Below are 20,144 nucleotides of genomic sequence, written 5' to 3' on the forward strand. Positions count from 1 at the left end.
CATGTATTTATACACATTGAAACAATCCCCTACATCAGGGGTCCTCAAACTGCGGCCTGTGGGACGGATACGGCCCCCCAGGGCCCTCAATCCGGCCTCCGGTATTTACAGAACCCCCCCGCCGGGGGTTGGGGGGGTCGGGGGGGGAAAACCAAGCAGCTGCAGATGACTGCCTGCCACTTCATCCACACGCCGGCCCCCTGGTTAAAAAGTTTGAGGACCCCTGCCCTACAGCTTTCTTCAGGCTGAACAGTCCCAGCTCTCTCACCATCTCCTCTATACGATAGATACTCCAGCCCCTTAATCATCTCCTTGGCTGTTTGTTGGACTTGTTCCAATATGTTTATGTCTCCCTTGTACTAGAGAGCCCAGAACTGGAGCCTTTCTTTTTACTCTTCACACCTCTTACCAAATGCAATGCAACTCTGGGTGGGCTTTGGCTTTCCTAATTCCAGCTCTCCATTCTTGGACAGTGCCTCTATATTCCTCATAGATCACCTCTCCCTGCTTCCACCCCTTATGCTTCCTTTCCACATTTAAGTTTTACCAGAAGTTCATCCTTGCAGACCTCACACCACCATTGTTTGATTTCCTGCATGTCAGGATAGACCATTTTTGAACAGGTGACCCTTGAATATCAATCAGTCTGGGCTCCTTTTCTCTCCAGCGCTGTATGCCACAGGATTTTTCGAAGCAGGTTCCTGAACAGGCCAAATTCTGTTTTCCTGAAGTCCAGGGCCTTAACCCCACTTTTTGCTGCTGGTCCATTCCCTCAGGATCCTGAACTCTACCATCTTATGGTTACTGCAGCCAAGACTGCTCTGACCTTAACCTACCTGACCAGTTCTTTGTTTTTAAGTCTGAGGTCCAGTAAAGTGCCTCCCCTCATCAGCTCCTTAGTTGCAATTGTGTCAGTAAGTTGTCATCAATGCAATTCAAAACCTCCCAAATTGTTTGTACTCTGCTGTGTTGGCCCTCCAACAGATATCAGGGTGGTCAAGTCTCCCATGAGGACAGAGCCTGCAAACATCAGTTTTCTTACAGCTATCTGAAGAAGGCCTCATCTACTTCTTCTTGATCACGTGGTTTGTGGCAGACAGCCATCACAATGTTGCCTATGTTGGTTTGCCTGCTACTCCTGTCCCATAAGCTCTCAGTTGGTTCATCACCCATGACCAAGTGAAGCTCAATGCATTCTCGTTGCTCTCTCACATGAAAAGCAACTCCCCTTCCTTGCCATGACAGTCTGTCCTTCCTTCAGAGCCTGTATCCCTCCAAGGCAGCACTCCAGTTGTGTGAGCCATCCCAGCATATCTCTGTCACCCCAAGGAGGCTGCAGTCCTGTAACTGCATGCACGCCTCCAGCTCCTCCTGTTCCCTCGCTATGCTGCATGTCTCAGTGTACAGGTACTTCAGAGCCCCGCAGCCACACTGTTCTCTCGGAAGTGTGAGACCCTACCACCGTTCTGTCCTCTCAGCACTTCCTGTGCCCCTGTGCTTGAGGTTGGTCCCCTTGAGCCCTGATTCACTGGATATAAGGTCCACCCTGTCCAGCTCACCCTGCACCCTTCCCTGTGGCTGTGCTTCACTTCCTGCTTCCACTGGTGCCATATCTTTGCTATTGTCATGACTTCAGTTTTCCTTCGACAGAGATGGACGGAACCTTTGCACCAAAACAGCTTCCATCCCATCACTGACTATGCCACACTTCACTCATTTTCCTTCAGCACCTCCCCTCATGTTATACATCAAGATTAAGCTGTGGGTCCTTATGTTTAGAGCTCTCCTCTTGCTTGCACCTCCAACCATCTCTTTCTAGCATCCCTCCTCTCTGCCTTGGCCATGTACCAGACTTACTGCCCAGTTCCTGCCTTTATCTCCACAAGCGTCTGTTTCTGGTTTCTTTCCCAGTGCTCTTTAGACTCCAGGACAACTTTCCAAGTTGGCCATTCTCTGCAAATTCAAATGCCTCCTTAAAACACACTTCTGCAAGGCTTTTCTGAAATGAGCCTTCCTACTATTCTAACACTAGCCTGCTGCCATAAGTCCTTATCCACACCCTTATCATAGGCCAATTCCAACAAATGCCAGTTTGTGAGATATTAAAGATATGCCATTTCCTTACCAGGCAATGCAGACTTCATTTAAAGCTCTCCTTCACCCCTGACCTCACTCACATTTGTTTTATAATAGCTTATACCCCTTTAACAACAGCAAAGTTATTTCTGGTTTGCACGTTGTGACTTGTGATCAAAACCAGGCCTATTGCCTATCTCTAGATATAAAAACAATGGTCCACTAAACCATTGCACAATACCTTATTCTTAAATATCTATCATGAAAGCATGCAATTCACTTACAAATTACTAAAGCTAGGCTATGGCAGCACCCTGAAGGACTAAGCAGGTCAATTAGATTGGTCCTTATAACCCCAGGAGTGATTACCAACAGCCATCAGCACACTGTAACTGCTTGTTGAGCGAGTGAGTCAGACGGCAATAAGGACTTTTAAGCAGCCAGCAAAAGCACTCAGATTCTTCTACAGGAGAAGTTTATTACAGAGCTCAGCATCTGTGTCTTGCAGCTGCCAAGTGTCCTCCATGTGTTGTTACAGCTGCTGATTCTGCTGTTAAGGAAGGGGGAGCAGAAGGATGAAAAGAGGCAGCGTCAGGAATGTTCAGTTGCTGTAAAACACTGCCAAGCAGATATTCACGTTATCTGCGTGCACAAACTAAGCCATCTAAACATGTGAGCTCACAGCTCTTTGCCGGCTGGTCTCACACTACAGAGAAATCATGTGACAAAGCCACTAGACACTTTTCAAACTACAGGATCTGCTGAAACCCTGAAGTAGCATACCCAGCTATATCAGTTTTGTGACGTGACATGCTCTGACTTGTGAGGACAGACAAGAAAAGAAGCAGGAGGCTTTGGGGAGAGCCAAACAAAGGGGAAACAGACTCACTGCTTCACAGGCAAGACAGTGAGGTGCTCCTCAGTGTCAGCCTGCAGCCATATTTTTAGGTAATGTTACACCACAATTCCACTTAATTCTACAAAAATCATTCTGAAGTATGTCATGATACAGGACCCTGCCACTACCTGGTGCACTAAGTGCAGAGCTAAATACCTAGAGGCTGAAACAAGGTCCTTTGTGTCTCAGTGGCTGTGGGCAAATGCGTGCCTCCCAAAGAAACCTCATTGCCCTCCAGCAGTGAATGATCAACTAATCACTGCTAATTTTGGAAGGCAAAAGACCACCAACATGACCTTGAAGCAGAATATTGTGCTAGCCCTGGAGCAGCCACACTTTCATTGCCAGACCAAAAATGCATCCTAACAGATTTGGACAGTTTTCTTCAGCTGGATTGTGCCACACTTGTATTGATCCACAGTACCATCAAACATAGATAAGATCATAGGAAGAATCAAATTGGGGGAGCTCTCAGGAGGACATCTAGTCCAAACTTCTTTCTTACACCTAACTGTTCTCAAATGTAGAACTTTCTCCTGTGTTCCCGGGTATAAGCAAAGAGCATTGATCTCACCTAGCTCACAGTAAGAAGCTCACCAGGCGTTTCTTGCCCCATTGCGAGGGGAAAAACAAGATAATTTATATGTGGGTCAGGCCTTCTTACCGGGACCAGTACACATTGAGCACAGCTTTGTTACAGAGTGCTGAGAAGACATCCCTCTCTCCCGTTACTGTCTGAAGTCAAGTGGAGTCCATTTAACATCAGGACACCTAAAGGCCCTCTGTAAGCCATGACCCAGAAAACCCAAAGAAAGTTTTAAAACAAAGGACATAGGCCTGCCTGTAGCCTGGCCTTGAAGGCAGTTGAAAAGCAAAAAGCATCCTTGGAGGAACATCTCTAGAAACACAGTGAACAAAAGTGAGGTTTGCAATTTTCTTAGCCTTATTTCCAGGTTCTGGACCATGTCCTTCTGTTAAAAGTGTACATTGCCCCAGCTTTTAAAAGAACACAAGGGAAAAAGTAGTCCCATGGTCTTCAGTCACGCAGCTGCCCTCCTCTCCCAGGCACCTCTGCACTCCATCCTTAAGCACTCCAGCCTCAGACCCAGCCCATACCTCTGGCTGTGGGTGCAGCCAGCCAATGTTTAGGCTGTGTAAGCTGCCTCCATGGGCCCATGCCTGTGCATGTAGTCTGTACGTACCAGGCCCCCAGGAGCTCCTCAGCTGGGCAGCCTCTGGGGCTCTCTTTCAAGGGCTTAGAAATGGGGGCAGCCTCTCCCAGGCCATTAAGGGCTGGCTGCTCAGAGTGCTTCTTCTTGGCTTGGCTGCCCTTGCTTCCTGCCTCTCTTATGGGAGCTTTGGCACCAGTGGTCCTCTGCCTTCTGACAGGAGAGACATTGCAGTCAGGACACACTGGTAGCATAGCCCTCCATTCTCTTGCCCTTCTACCCCCACCCTCAGTCTTCACTGATACCACAGAGAAAGCATGGGATAACATTGCAGCACAAGAAAGCCATCAGGCTGCAACAAGGCTTTACCATTGGTCAGATTCTCCTCTCCAATCCATACTGTTTCACCTTCCTCCAGAGGCCAAACCACCCTGTTCCTCCTCCATCCAGCCCCCTCCCACCATCCTCAGGGCTATTTAACTATTTAGTGGAATGAGCTACAGCTGCACATCATCCATGTCAATCAACCCACTGCCTTCGAGGCAAGGTCACAGCTGCATATCATCAATGCTAATCAACCCATTGCCTTCATTCCTCCACAGAACAAGACTATCATTCCTTCCTGAGCAAGACGATGAGGTGTACTGTCCTCTGACTTGTGGAGCCAGACCTGTGGCAGGCGTTGTTTGCACTTGGGGTCCCATTGTCACATGTGAACAGCAAGCTGTCGTGTTCCAGAGACAAGCATCCCTTTTGGAGTTCAGGGTTATGTCTAAACCCAGGAATGCACCCGGTCCTGCTCTTGCCTCCTCTGCCTGTAGTTAGTGTCTCTCAGGTATTTCCATTGCCCTCTTAACCCTTGATTGCTAATGATTGGCCAACCTATGAAAAGGACCAAACAGCACACTACATCTGGTTCTCAGGTGACATTAGAGGAGCTACTCTGTCCAGGATCAGTTCAAGGAGAAAATCCCTTGGGAAGAATAGACCTCATCCTCACTGGGAGCAGCAGAGATGGTGGCTTGGGTGGCGATGGGGATGCTGCAGGGAGAGGGCACAGAAGCGCTGAGCTGCAGTGTGAGGGTGTAGCACTGTGGACAGTGCCAGCTGGTCAACTGGGACATGTGCTAGCAGCCCTGGTGTGGGCAGACAGGAGTGCCCAGTGTTTTGGGTGTATCTTAGGGATCTTGTGGTGCCTGGACAGTCCCCAGTTCTCTCCTTGCATCCCTGCCTGTGGGCACCAGGAGTGCTGCAAGGGCCAGACAGCAGGATGACATGCAACTATGAGCAACTGTGACACTGCCACAACCAGACAGGACGGACGAGCCAGGGAGACTACTCCTGCACCATGGGTGAGAAAACCCCAAAGGAAGTAGCATTAGGTATCCGGCAGCTCCAGCTTGTTCCTCATGGCATTGTTAACTCCAGAAAGCAGCACATGTGGGATAAGGAGAAACAATCTTTAAAAGGGGATATGAAACTGAGGGCAATATAAAGTCCATTTTTCATTTTCATGAAGACATTTTTCATAGGAGCACACAAACCAGTTTATTTGAGTAACTATATGTTGCTTGTCCAAGGGTTATTTACAATAAAGGAGGAGGCATAAAGATACTTTAATGGCTGTGGGTAAACCTGAGCTAGGGTGTGGGTGTGTGTAGCCTCAAGAAAAGATGAAAAACATCAGTATGAAAATATTTTTTATTACACTATTTATGCAAGAAGAAACTTCTAATTTGTCTCTAAAGACTCAAAGTCATGCCCCTATAGTCAGTCTTTGAAGCAAAGGAATTTGTATGTTGCATCAGAAGGAATTGTATTAGGAAATGTTTTTAACAGTGTTCAGTGATTGAAAGTAAGATACAATAGCTTTATGACAAAGAAGCTTATGATGAAGGTCCTTTGTAATAGCTTTTATATTACTGTAAATCATGATGCTTATGGTTTACGTTTTATTAATTCAAATGAAGTGCAAATCAAATGACAGCTGACAGTCTATCAACAGGTTAGTTTAAACAGCTGAATATTATTTTACTTTATATATATTTCAGCTTTTAACAGGATTTTTAATTTTAAATAGTTTTGAGGGTTTTATCCATGGAATATGGCTGGAAGGCTGCAAGATGAGAGCAATATTTAATTTACGCTTGTAAGATATGGGTATTTGGAACCCATTAGAAATTGACTTTTTGTTCTCCCTTTTAATTTTGATTCTTTCATCAGAGATGCCAAGACTAATGCTGTCATGACAGATGGGGAGAGCTCATAGAGACATTGTACGAAAATTACTGGAGCAATGTGTCATTACCATGTAGTACCTTCAAAATGTCACAATGAAAGTAATATTCATTGTGGAACAGGGCTCTGCCTGCAGGGACAAGGCCCCGATTCCCCTCCTAGGTACCAGAAAACATCACACCAGTTTCATTTGCACTGCAGAAAACAGCAATATAAGTATGCTACACACTTGTTCCAAATCACAGCCACCCACTGAGAGAGAGAAAGAACTGCTCCCATTTGTCACCTACTTAATTCTGGGTGTCATTTACCTACTTCAGTCATTCCAGATTGTTTCAGCTCTTTTGTATTTTATTTAATAATACAGTGGAGCACAATAATGCCAGTTATGTCAGCTTCATATTAGTTATTTACTTTAATAACTTGTACACTGTCAGTGGTGTTAATCTATGTTAAGTAGTTAATTTCTGCAAAAAGCATAGGAATATAGCAAAACTTTACAGTGTGCAGAAAAGGTCCTGATTAATCCTAGTAGAAGAAATTAGGTACTCTTTAAAAAGTGTGTAGGTCAAAAATTTCTGCTGGAGGAGTTAGCCATCACAGCAGAGCCCTGTAACGGCACAACATAAAACACATGGAAAGATTATGCAAACTGTGTTAAAACATTGCCTTCAGTTTCAAAGTAAAGCATCAGAAGTGACACCATTTTAAAGAAGATACAGTTCCACTCACAAATCAGAAGGTTACATTTCTTGTTCTGCCTTCCTGGTCTTCATCCATGGAATTCTGTAATGGTTTTGCTGTCAATGGGTATTAAAATATGTCTCTAAGAGAAAGGACTGTTGTGTTATGTTTGGATTTCCAGCTATTCAGAACACTTTTAACTGTGTGTAACCCACTAGAAAATGAATTTCCAGCAACTACTAACATATTTAAGGATGAACACCAGAGCTAGATTAAAAACCGATAGGAGCAGTGCAATGTTTTGCAGCATATGTTGTCCTTGACCCTAGAGGTTTCTCCCTGGCTCTTGGGAAGTTCAGGCTCCTTGTCTACTCTGGCATGATCCAGAGCCACTGAAACCAATGGCAGAACTCTCACTAACTCCCAAAAGCTGGGTCAGAAAAATACGCATCTGTCTTTTTGGTGACGTTTTGTGAGGGAATGAAAACAGTGATACTGAATGCAGTGTTGGTGCTACTTTTCACAAGTAACCGCATGGAAACCACAAGCTTGTTTCACACAGCCCAGTAGCAACCTTCAGATGCAAATAGCTATCAGTTGCTACACTGCCGATTTCGAGCTAAATGATTTTGTATACCATTACTAACCAACTGCCTTCCACCTTCCCCTCCCTCAGTGAATGGTAGTGTACTTAATTCCTTAAAAAAGATTGAGGTATCCAGGAAATTCATCCTTGGTAGGTTCACAGCCTCCGCATCTAGACCTCAAGACTCTACTGTTGGTTAGGTGATGTGGAACATGCAAAAACTTCTTACCTGCCAAAATGGACATGGGAAAGGAAAGGAAACAAAAACAGAAGAGAAAGGAGATCACTATGACAGAAATGCAGTCCAAGAATCTTTCTTCCCTATTCTTATGGTTGCTGAAGAAAAAAAAGAGTGAGAGAATGACAACATTGCCATAAAAACTGAAACAGTAAATGAATAGTAGAGTTGTCAGCTCCTTTGAAACAAACTAATTGTCTGGAAGAACCAGAGACTTTTCTCTATATCAGCTGGTGCAAAGGAGCCATAAATTTGTCCCTAAGAGATTTACTATCTGATTTCTTTCCCCCATAGACTTCCATAAAGATAATGACAACTCCAGAAGAACAACAGTGCATCAAGATATTTCAACAACTGTGGAATAAATTCAGTTTGAGGTGGTCAGTGGAATATTGTGTGGATGCACTACAAAGATTACACTGTTAAACCGTAAAGGCTTAATCTTTGTGGTGCTGAAGATTTCCTGAAAGCTGGCAGTGTTTCTACTCCTAATGAAAACACAGAGCACTACCAAGAACAAGGCCACAAGTTCTCCTAGTGTGGTTGGTCACTCAAGGCAAAAGAGAAAAAGTATCTGCTCTCTGAATGTTCAGAAACTCTGCATTCTTTATTTTAGACACCAGAGAAGCTGTTTAGAGATAAGTAAGCTCTTGGACTCTGCCTGCCGTTGAAAGGCACACACATACCCTTGCATATCTTTATCATATTATTTGCTCATGGGAGAAAATGACCCCACTTTGGAAATCTATTCAGCTGTCAAATCAACCCCTTTATCTGGTTTCATACCGTTAGCTGAGAAGACAAGGATCCCCCTATCAACCCAATTTGGTGTTAACTGATTTAGCTTTCATCAAAATTTTTTTTCTTAAGTCAGAAGAGACCCAGAAGTTACATCTTTGGGGGCTTTCCAAATGAGGTCCAAAAAACCTCACTTGGCAAAACACTTTGTGTAGGGATGTATTCAAATGTTCAGAAATGTCCCCATAGGTGAAATGATACCATGAAGTGAAATGGTGGGTGCAAAATGAGTGGCCTGGGCTATGTATGTAAGGCAGCACAATTACAACTGTCTGTTCTGGATTTAAAACCTGCCTTACAGCTGTAACAGGATTCTTTGGTGAGGGCAATAAAAAGAGCTATTAGTGTATTCATATTTATTTATCTGAGCTCTCAAAGTACTCATAGCCATACTGAGACAGCTAGGTAAAAAGTACAGTTTTATTTTACTGAAACTGTTTTCTAGATTAATTAAATATACAATGTAGTGCTGCCTTAAATGTAGCTAAGGATATGTGCAGCTTTGACACTTAGATCTCAGCTGCAGGTTTAAATAGAGTCTTCCTCCAGGAGCTGGCCTGGAGAAGTCAGTAGCGCTACTTCTACAGTAAGGCACTACTAACCATGAGTAAGGGTGCAAGGATCTGGACTTAAGCTAACAGAAGTGATGACGTGTGAAAGGTTTCTGCTTCATTTTGACATGGCGATACAAGGGATAGGCAGATTTTGGGACAGACCATCTTTATCTGTCTGACAGTCTAGGGATTTAAGCTGTGTCTATCACTCTGGCATTTCTGTGTGCTCAGACAGCATCTGTAGGAAACATTCCCAATTATTCTCTTAAAGTAAAGTGGTCAGGGCTGTTTATCCTAGGCAGAATCCCTGGAAGAGCTTCATTTCTTTTTATTTGTAGAGGAGGGACTTGGGGGGAGCAGAGAAAAGGGGATAAGAGAAAAGTGCAATCCTGATGAGAAGCTAGGGCAGCCTCTCCACTTGGTGATCCTTAAAAGGACTTGCACTCGTTAGCCCTTGGACCCTCAAACAGAGCTACACTGCCTGGGGAGCTAAAAATGGTGTCCTATGAGGAATACTATTTAAAGAGATTTCCCTGAGTGCAGGACAACACCGTGCACCGCCTGCCTCATGCATACAAAGAAAGGCCGCTCCCCTCTGCCCCCAGGACATCCCCTGCCTCTCACACTGCCCCAGGTACTGGGAGCCAGAGGGACATGGCCCCTCACTGCCAGAAAACCAGACCAATCCACAAGGAAAGGATTCCCACATGTGCTTGACAGGGCAAATGCATCCCAGGCATGCTGGAGACACCTGGCTGGTCAGCACTCACTTCAACCAGGCTGCTAGTGCGAAATCCTGATTTTTCACAAGAAAGAAATTTTACAATGCACATTTTACATTGGGTTAAGGTTTGAACCTTTCTACCTTGACAGAGTCTCCGTAACATCCAATTTTTATGGGTACCTGAAGAGTAGTTCTCGAATATTAATGTTCTCTGTTTCTTTAGGTGTATATTGCAGGTATCACAACATATTTTTATTGGTGTTTGATGGCTGCTTTATTTGCCAAGTACTCATATCAAATTTATGGAAAGCTATTTCTGAGCAATATAAATGTGGGAAATCCCTTTTGTTGAGACATGGTATTAATCATGTTAGTGCCTAGATCTCTGTACCTTTATACCAACAACATAGACTGCATCAGTGTCTACAGTCAGCTCCTAAAAATACACTATCTTTTGACAGATTTCATGCCTCAGAGGATATGGGATAGCCTGGTTCTTTAATGACCGACTGTCACCACAGCATTCCCTCTTCCTTCTTTTTCCCTGACACGTTGCCTACACCTTTGCATGTTTAGGACTAGATGGATGGAATGAGTGACGTGGGAACTGCCTTATCCTGAGTGTTAATAAAAGTCACAGCAGTAGCAGCAGGGATGCCAGTACAGGTGAGGATCAGATCACAGCATTGCTTAGCATGTATGTGAGTGTATTCCCAGATTAGGAGCAGTGAGCACTTTCAGTAATCCCCATTACTGACAGCAGGTCTGTCTCCTGCTATCCACAATCATACATTGCAAAAAGGAGAGTGGCACACAGCCTCCACATGGACATCCTATCTCCTTATGTAGTCATAACAGGGACTTTGTGGGAAAAAACAGCTTAGCCCACCCACATCGGTTGTTCATTCTCCTGCCTCACAGCATGGAGGTATTTAATCAGCAGTGAGAAATGCAAGGAGGATACAGGTACATCACTAGAGTATCCTGGTGCTAGACATGATCCTTTCCTTATGGCAAAGACTATTCCAACAAGGATCACCTCCACACCATGAAGCCACGTCCAATGCCTGGTGCAAAAGAGGCACATTGTATCATATCATATCGTATTGTATCATACTGTATCATATCATCTCTCCTCTTCAGTGTCTATTTATTCGGTCTTCTATTTGCACGTTTATGGCCAGCCCATTCTGATTTTCCTATGTATGTTAATCTGCACGGGCACTGTGCATGAGAGCCTAGGACTTTTATTATTACTTCCTTGACTCTTTGCTTTACCTGTGAAAGTAGGTCTGTTGGCACCCAGCTGAACCTCCCTCAGTCTGTCCCTGGTCCTCTCTCACTCATCCTCCCCTTGTCTCCCTTGTTCTAGTACAGACCCAGTGCCACAAATCTGTCTACTGAACACCTGGTGGGCTCATCCCAGTCCCACCACATAGTCAGGCAGAGAGAAATTCCCCTGCAGAGAGTGAGAATAGGTTAATTAAGTGCAAATAAATCATCCAGAAATTTGTCCCCACACTGGTGCACCTACAATTGTTTACCAGTATTTTCCAAAAACTGTTTCATTAGGTCTTCACTAACTTGAATTCAGTGCTTGGGAAAACCCTGTCTGAATGAGAGCTGCCAGCATGATGACTCCAGAAGTGACAGAGCTGCCACATCCTGGATCTGAGCTAATGCAACACACCGTGCGGTTGACCTGCACATGTAAAGCAAGTCTGACACATTCCAGAGCTATGGACACCCTGCCTTGGCACAAATCACCTCTGTATCACTTGTGCAATGATTTTGGTGCCTAGAAACATGTTCTTTCCTGTGGGATTTCCAGGAACATGGTGGTTCATCACACAAAACTGCTAGGCAATAAATTACGCTTACAAGCACTGCTCTTTCACTAAAACTTTTAGTCCAGGACAGTAATGTCTGATCACCTTTGGAAGAAAAAATGCTGTGTTCATTTACTATGTACATTATATCTCCACTGCTGAAAAACATCAGAAATTGTCAGGGGTCTGTTGGTAGATCTCTTCTGGTTTACACCATCAGATGCCTGGCCCCCAGCAGCACAGTGGGAACCGCACTTGTTTCTACAAAAGATCTGACCACTAAACACAGAAGTTTAGAGAGCAGTGGTCCTAACACTGAAAGAATAGCTCTCTCCAGACCAGTGCAATGTTGATCACCCCAGTAAGTAGGCCAATTTTTGCCAAATATGGTGATGATTTTTTCTCTCCTGTGTTGAGAGGGTTAGGGACATGGTTTACTGGTGGACTTGGCAATGCTGGGTTAACAGTTGGACTTGATGATCTTAAAGATCTTTTCCAACCTAATTGATTCTATGATTCTATGAGACCACCCACCCACTATGCACAGGGCACTTGGATAGCAGCTATAATAGAAAGATTTTAACCTCAGCTAATGGCAACCAGAAACTGACAGACTCATTTTCTTATTACCAGTCTTCTTAGGACTGAACAGGCAATTATTTCCTTGAGACTGCTTCTGTGTACTAAATTACATGGACTATCTCCAAAGAGTAATGACAACTCAGTAATCTGGGTATAAGCTGGGTTACCTCTGTCCCCGACCCACAAACTGCTCTCACTAACCTTGCAGTGGTGTTGACAGACTCCAGAAATAGCCATGGACAGTGTTTTCTTACTAGAAGTCAGGTCTGGGTCATATCAGTGGGGGAGGTGAATTAAAAATGACAAGAGGAGCCATCCAGAGAGGTCTCATCCCTCTCTATGCACAGTCCCCAAAGGTGGTATTGAACCATGCCCAGCATGCAGCCCCTTGTAAACACGAGCGAACCCTTTTAAAGCTGGAACTATGGGTGCCTGACACCTGTTGTGCTTCCTGCCTCTCTAATATCCCCCCTCACATTCCTTCGCTGCTAAATGAATGGCACAACTTTCTCAATGTTTTCTTTTTCCCAACTCCTTCTTACAGTTTTCATTTCATTTTAATGCAAGGGCACCAATCCTAGTTTATGTCATAATAGATGGACAACAATAGTGCAATTTAACTAAAATAACATGCTAAACAGTGCTACATGTTGACGGAGTCATGATGGATAAAATTTGGAGTGTTTTGGTGGTTTATATCTTCAAAGAAAAGCTGGCAAGTGTACAGAGTGACAAATGTATTTAAGAATCTATGCCATTCAAATGATAGTACCACATGTCTGTTTGGGATTTTTCCCGTCTAAATGTGGGAATATGGGCACAGATTCACTTGCATACTGTGTTCTTCTAACATAAAGTGTCAGCATCTCAGAGGGTGTGTCAGTGGCACCCGATGTCACTAGATACACATTGCAAAGGAGGCAGACGAAATAAGTGTACGTTATATGTGCCAGGCAGTCTTTATTTAGTTATTTCATGTAAAAAAAGGAGGGGATCATGCCCAAAACATTCTCACTGCAAATTTATATCAGCATGAGAAAGAGAAAAATGTATCATTTGCATTTCAAGGCATTGCAAGTCCCTATCCTAGCTGAAGTCATCTGCAATTGCAATACAAAAAGACCAGATCCTGATGTGAGCAACAATGATGTAAAAACCCCACTAATTCACATCATTTTTACTGAATTATTCTGCATTTACACCAGTTTCACTAAGATGGAAGCTGGCTCGAGGTCTTTACATAATCTATACATTCCATGCCTTTTTCTCCTTTTATTTGTCACTATAAGCCACCTCCTTTGTTGATTATTTTTTATTTGTGGAATGTATTCATATTCTCAGAGTCCATCTGCTAAAAGTATCCTATTTAAAAGAAGATGGCATCATTAGCTATCCTCTCTCGCTATAAAGAAAGGAGCAGTTCCCATATTTTTACCCAGTTCAGTGGCTCAGTGGATGCACTAATCTTGCTGAACACTTCAGTTTAGATGGTATATCAATGAGGCATTCAAACAGAGCAGTTTATACACAAAAATTCTGTCTGCTTTGTAAAAGATTATCCTTTTATAAACACTCTGCGGAAAACATAAAAGCAAATAGGGGACAGCACATAGGACAGGAAAGATGTTAGAAGGGAGATTAATACTGAATGGGTCGAAATGAATGGTGCTTACCAAAACGAGGTCCAGATACTTTGGCTGCAGTGAAACATAAATAATGGGAATGACACATCGTTTATTCGGGATAATGAGTTGATCCGAAGTAGGGGCCTAGAACAAGAGATTAAAGATTAAATATCCATCTCCTGATGAATATCAGTAGCAAACTTTAACCTTTTCCTTCCAAAAGCACAATTTCTTTGAACAATCATGTCAGCACAACACAGTGAAGAAATGCGCTAAAGCAAACTTAAATCACATTCTTATCTTATCCTGTAAGAAAACACTGTTTCATATTTTAAGATAGAGAATTGTATTGTTATTTCCAGGCTTGTAACTCTTTTGGAATAATTATACGAGAACACAAAGATTTTGCTTGATGTTTTGCATTAGAAAAATCTGGCTTTAGCATTTATTGCTTACATTTTAGTTCTCTGCAATAATTGAAGAAAGAACATACCCATCCTGAACATTCACTTGGGTAGAGAGATAATGACAAAAAGCAGCCTGCTGGAAAAGCACAGCATACCACATGCTGAATTAGAGTCTTGAATGCAAGGAGGACTTGGAAGATGCCACAAGCTTTGGATCAGGAAGGGCTGGAAGTGTAGCGAAGGGGGGAAAAGCACAGACAACTGGGGACAGCAGGCTGACTGTACTGCAGTGCTGGCAACCCGTCCAAGCTGGTCAATTAGTGGTCCTTCTAGCTCAAGATGCTGTACTGCAACTGAGGCAGAAGACATAGGACAAGTGGGAATCTGGATAGCTGTGGCTTGCCCAGAACTTGGAACAGAGCAGCTGCTGAATGCACGCAGCCAGCCAAGCCCCGCATTGTGGTTTTGTTTCTGATGGCTGCCTCCTGAAAGAGGGATAAAACTGGGGACAGGGGGAGGAGGGAGGAGGGGGCGAGACTTTCAAATGACATTTAGAAAACAGCAAAGCTAGGAGGCAAGGGTGAGTTCAGCATGCTTTCACCTGCTCTGTGGAAAGGGGTTCACAAGCAAAAGGAGTTTGTGGTTTCGTTCTACTCTCTAGGGAATGTGCTGTCCCGGTGCCAAACCAGCATGCATGTACAGTTGGCAGTTTCTCTGCAGAAGAAGCCTAGCACTAGGAGCTGTGGAAAAGTATCCATTTTTACTTGGTAAATATTTGCATGCAAAACCAGATATTCCCATAGGTTTTTGTGAAGCTCTGTGAATTTGTTAAAAGGAAGGATTTTTGATTTGTGCTGGGGGAGTGTGCATGCATGGACACACAGTTCCAGTGAGGACATGGTCCTGGAGGATGAGCTTGTTGAAATGGTATCTTGAAGGACACTGAATACCTTTCAGAGGGCAGGCCCCACATTTTGCAAAATTCACACATTGGCAACAGAATAAAAATATTACCATTTCACACTGTCCCTTTTTACCATGAAATCGGACAGGATTTGTTGTGTTTCCCTCTCCTCCTGGGTGAGGTACCTTTCCTCCCAGGCTGTCCTGCAACACCATCACTCTACTGCCCTCACCCTAAAACCTCCTGAAGACATCCTGAAACCTTCTGCTGCTGTATCACAGGTAATATGCAGAGAATAGGATCACAGGTTTCAGGAAGGCCAGATAAATACAGGTGAAGGAATGGGACCTTCTTGTGCTGGATTGGTAGAGGAGGCAGAGCTGACAAATCAATAGTAAGGGCGTGAAAACAAGACATATGGCTGGTTATCATCGTGGTCAGCCAGGGCTAGGCTCAGCAGCGTTTGGCTAGCCTAGGCAGCCCCATGCTGGAGAATGGGTCAGGTTTTCTGTGGCTGCTTGCAATGGCGAGGGGAAGGGGAGGTCCGTCTCACTCGTGCCAAAGCAGCAGCCTCTGCTCTGGGGAGCTGAAGTGCTGATCTCTGGGGACACAGCGCCGTGCTTGGCTCAGCTGCTCTACCCATTTTCAGCACCCTGCACTGATTTCCAGCCAGACAGGCTTTTATCCTTGAGATACGAGCAGCGACTTTCCTTTTATTCAGAAAGAAGCAGCCATTTTCGAGCATTATAGCAGCGCTGATAATACATATTACAAACAGCAGAGCTGCAAAGGGATGCCAGAGCCCTGCTGCTCACTGATGCCCGACCTTAGGAAAGCCCACATAACCATACCACACCACAGCATCTTGCCTGTGCAATGGGGACCACCCTGTCTGGGGGCACATGGCACTGCAGGAGGGGCAGGGCCACCACCACCATGCGTGCTCCTCCTCTCAGGGGGCTGAGGTGCTCCTCACACAGCAAAATACACTCCCTGTCAGATCTTCAGGGGATATTCGAGGCATACTACAGTGAAAGTTGGTGTAGATACACACAACAACCCCAGCATGTTGCAGGGGAGAAAGCACGGCCTCTAACACCTCCATCATGGCACAAAATGGCACCTGAGGCTTCCAGCAGCCTGCAGTGCCCTCCCTGGGGAGGGAAATGGCGGCGCTGGGCCGCACCTGCCTCACCTCACCTCACCTCACTGAGGAGGAGGAGGAGCAGCTCCCAGCTGCTGTGACTCCAGCACACCAATGGCTTTTGCTTGGAAAGTATTTGTGACTCAACTTAAAATTAGCCCTTAATAACATGGAGATGGTGATCCGAGCAGCAGGAGACAGAGAAAAGAGTATTCTGGGAGTATTTGTCCAAATTCAGCAGGTAAAGGTGAGCTTGCCAGGGTTGCTTCCAGTATGGAATCTCAACTTGTCAGCTAAAATCACAACAGTTTTTATTCATGGAGAACTATCCGCTTGAACATCTGAGTACGTATAGGAAGGAGGGATTTGGGTTGTAAATGAGATGGGTGTTTCCCTATGCAAAATGTCGACTCCAGGAAAGAAAGCACAAGTTCCTTGTGAAACTGCTCTGGGAAGAACCAGAACTCAGATGTTCAGTCTGTCTTGCACGAGGGAATTGCATTTTAAAACATGTGTGAATAAACGTGTGCAAACAGACATGAGTTTTCTTAGCAAATGGCCACAGCGCCTGCAGGCACTGTGAGGTGTCAGCCTGACGCTCCTCCCTATGGTGGGGGCTGGCGGGCCAGGCATCCGCAACACCCTCAGCTCCCCCGCTGTCATCGCCTGCCCCTGCCCTGGGCTCCCTGCACCATCCATGGAGAGAAAATGGGGCACCATTCGCCTCGTCCTAGCGGCTGAGGGGGAACCCACCAAAACCCCACCTCTCTTCTTTGGTTAGTTGAATCTCACTCATACAATATTTTATTGGTAGCGTGTCATTAATGATGCAGGTATTGATAATGAACCTGTGTTTTTACAGGTGTGACTGATTTGTTAGATACTCGGGTATTCTGATTCAAATAATGTAATCTTTTATAGTGCCAGCCTTTGAAAAACAACAGCATTTTCACATTGCCCATGTAAGTTTACTAGATGCGTGTTACCCATTTAGCATCCAGAGGGGCTTGAACTGAGCAAAATTATCAGAAATTTAATTCTTTTCTATCACAGGGTGGGAAGCTTAGAGTCTGCCAGAGACCTTTGCACACTGAACTTGAATCCAAGTGTCACCCCAAGCAGTCATGGAATATGGGAACATTTAGCCTTGCACCTGGTTAGAGATCTGGAATCTGGGTTTAGGTCCATTAACCAGAAGTAGTAGACAGAAGCACATCAGCAAACCTTACTTAGGCCATTCTAGGATGGAAATGGCCTGTCTGCACCTGGTCCAGTTCAGGGAGCAGGACTGATGAGCACCTTGAGGCAACCTGATACTGGGGCAGCTAGCAAGGTCCTCAGGTGTGGTGCAGGGTTTGGCAGCCAGAGGCAGGGCACGCGGGGCTGTAAAGGCAGGCTGCCCCTCTTTCTGCCCCTCAGGGGTGAAGCAACACCCTGCCTGGCATCCCTTTACATCAAAGGAGCCTTCCAGAGGCCCTACTGATGGTCATGGGGGAGCCACAAGAGCAGCGTAAAGCTGCTTGAGCAGAGTTAGCAGTGTGCTCCCATATGGTCTTGGATTGTACCTTTCCACAAACCAGCTGTACCTCTCAAATAAATACGTACTGGGCAAAGCTCAGAAATGCATCTTTCTGGAGATTATTTCCATCTGCACATCACAAAGGATATATTGATTTAGCTACACTCCTGAGATCAGAGTGGAAACACTATAGCCGGGAAGCAGACACATGTGCTGCTTATCAAAGCTATACATACGGTACAAAAGATACCAGAGTGGAGAGAAACCGGCTATATTTGCACAAGCACACGACCTGCTCTGTAATTCTCTAAAACAAAGGAAAAGGAAGTGCTGAATGCTACTGTTCCTGGGCCGTGCAAATGGCATGTCAGGAGCACACCGATCCTGGCTGAACTCACAGACATGAGGAACATAAGTAGTTGATAATTGCTGTAGATATCAAGGATTGCCCCCCAAAGCCTGTTTATTTTGATTTATTAGTTTGTGTTCCTTGGAACTGCAGAAAAATGCAATATTTGGTGCAATAGGAAATTATATCCCAGGAGGTATACCAAAGGAAGAAGTCGTATCTCTTTCAGAGATGAGTGCAAAGTGGAACATGTCACCAGAGCAAGGTTGTATTCCCCCTGCAAAGCTCTTTCACCCATCCACAAGGAGGATGACTTACACATTCCTCAAATTCATGGCATCTGGGCTTGTAGAGGGTGACATAATTAAGCTCAAAAACTACAAAACAAGTCCATTAACCAGATCATGCAGTATGCTGGCAATGTACATACCTCAAACTGGTTCCAGAGCTATCAGCGTAATGGTCATCTGTGGGGGTAGAGAGGCCACTCAGGTCTTTTGCAGCATTAATCCTTCCTGGTGTCTCTGGGATAATGGAGAGTAGAGAACATTATTAGAGGGAAATCACAGAATCATTTAGAAAAGATTGAGTCCAACCATAAGTCTAACATTGCCAAGTCCACCACTAAATCATGTCCCTAAGTGCCACATCTACACATCTTTTAACCTCCAGGGATGGTGACTCCACCACTTCCCTGGGCAGCCTGTTCTAATGCTTGATAAGCCTTTTTGGTAAATAATTTTTTCTTGATATCCAATCTAAACCTTCCTCAGCACAACCTGAGGCCATTTCCTCTCATCCTACCACTTCTTACTCAGGAAAAGACATCAACACCCATGTCACTACAACCTCCATTCAGGTTGTTACATATATATAAATAAGCATATATAGGACAATCCTGCACTTATTTCAGAGTTTTTTTGGCTTTTTGTAGTTTTGCATTTTACCATAAATTAGGCCACAAACAGCAGAAATGTCTCTGGGGGTGAGAGTAAAGGATTACTAAGCTCCTCTTCTTTCTTGCCTCCAACCTCTTTTGCACCTCTCCTGTAGCTAACGATCTCCCGCCCTCACCGCTGAGTCAACAAGACACATCTCATGAGCAGTACTTGGCCACTTACAGTGCAACCAAACCAGATTAAACCAACTCGTCTTTGCTGCAGAACCCTGGCATTGAAGCCATCACACAGTATGTGCTACTGCTGTTGTGTGCATATCCACAGAAGATTTCTTTCCCTAGACAAAATGATCAGATGGAATGAACACCTCTTCTATGAGGACAGGCTGAGACAGCTGCTGTTGTTCAGCCTGGAGAAGAGAGGGATGCAGGAAGACCTTACTGCAGCCTTTCAATACTTAAAGGGGGCTTGTAAGAAAGATGGGGACAGACTTTTTATCAGGGCCTGTAGCAACAGGACAAGGGGTAGTGGTTTTCAACTAAAAGAGGGTAGATTCAGGCTAGATATAAGGAAGAAACTTTTTTACAATGAGGGTGGTGAGGCACTGGAACAGGTTGCCCAGAGAGGTTCAGGTTGGACAAGGCTCTGGGCAACCTGATCTAGTTGAAGATGTCCCAGCTCATTGCAGGGTATTTGGACTAGATGACCTTTAAAGGTCCCTTCCAACTCAAACTATTATATGATTCTATGACAAAGAAGCCTCTTCTTGGGGGGATTTGGACAAAAGGTCAGTCAGCAGCCTCTCAAGAAGATGAAGGCCAAGAACCACTGGCTCTGACAAAAAAAGGTGGTGAAGTGCCCTCAGCACCAAGATAGAATTGCCATCAAGTCACTCTTGTGTTTCCTCTACTGATCTAATGC

At 44.7% G+C, this 20,144-nt stretch overlaps 1 long non-coding RNA gene across 2 annotated transcripts in view; it reads right to left on the bottom strand.

Moving 5' to 3' along the window:
• Positions 1 to 20,144, bottom strand: part of LOC114016588 (uncharacterized) — a 67,471-nt gene that overhangs the window by 24,539 nt on the left and 22,788 nt on the right. For both annotated transcript variants that reach the window (XR_008734892.1, XR_008734891.1), the window contains exons 2-3: positions 18,755 to 18,848; positions 14,050 to 14,145 (exon numbers count right to left, since the gene is read on the bottom strand). This is a non-coding gene — a long non-coding RNA (uncharacterized LOC114016588). The remainder of the gene's footprint in view (positions 1 to 14,049; positions 14,146 to 18,754; positions 18,849 to 20,144) is intronic.

This window comes from Falco cherrug, chromosome 13 (genome assembly GCF_023634085.1).
Source record: "Falco cherrug isolate bFalChe1 chromosome 13, bFalChe1.pri, whole genome shotgun sequence".
Lineage (NCBI taxonomy): Eukaryota > Metazoa > Chordata > Aves > Falconiformes > Falconidae > Falco > Falco cherrug.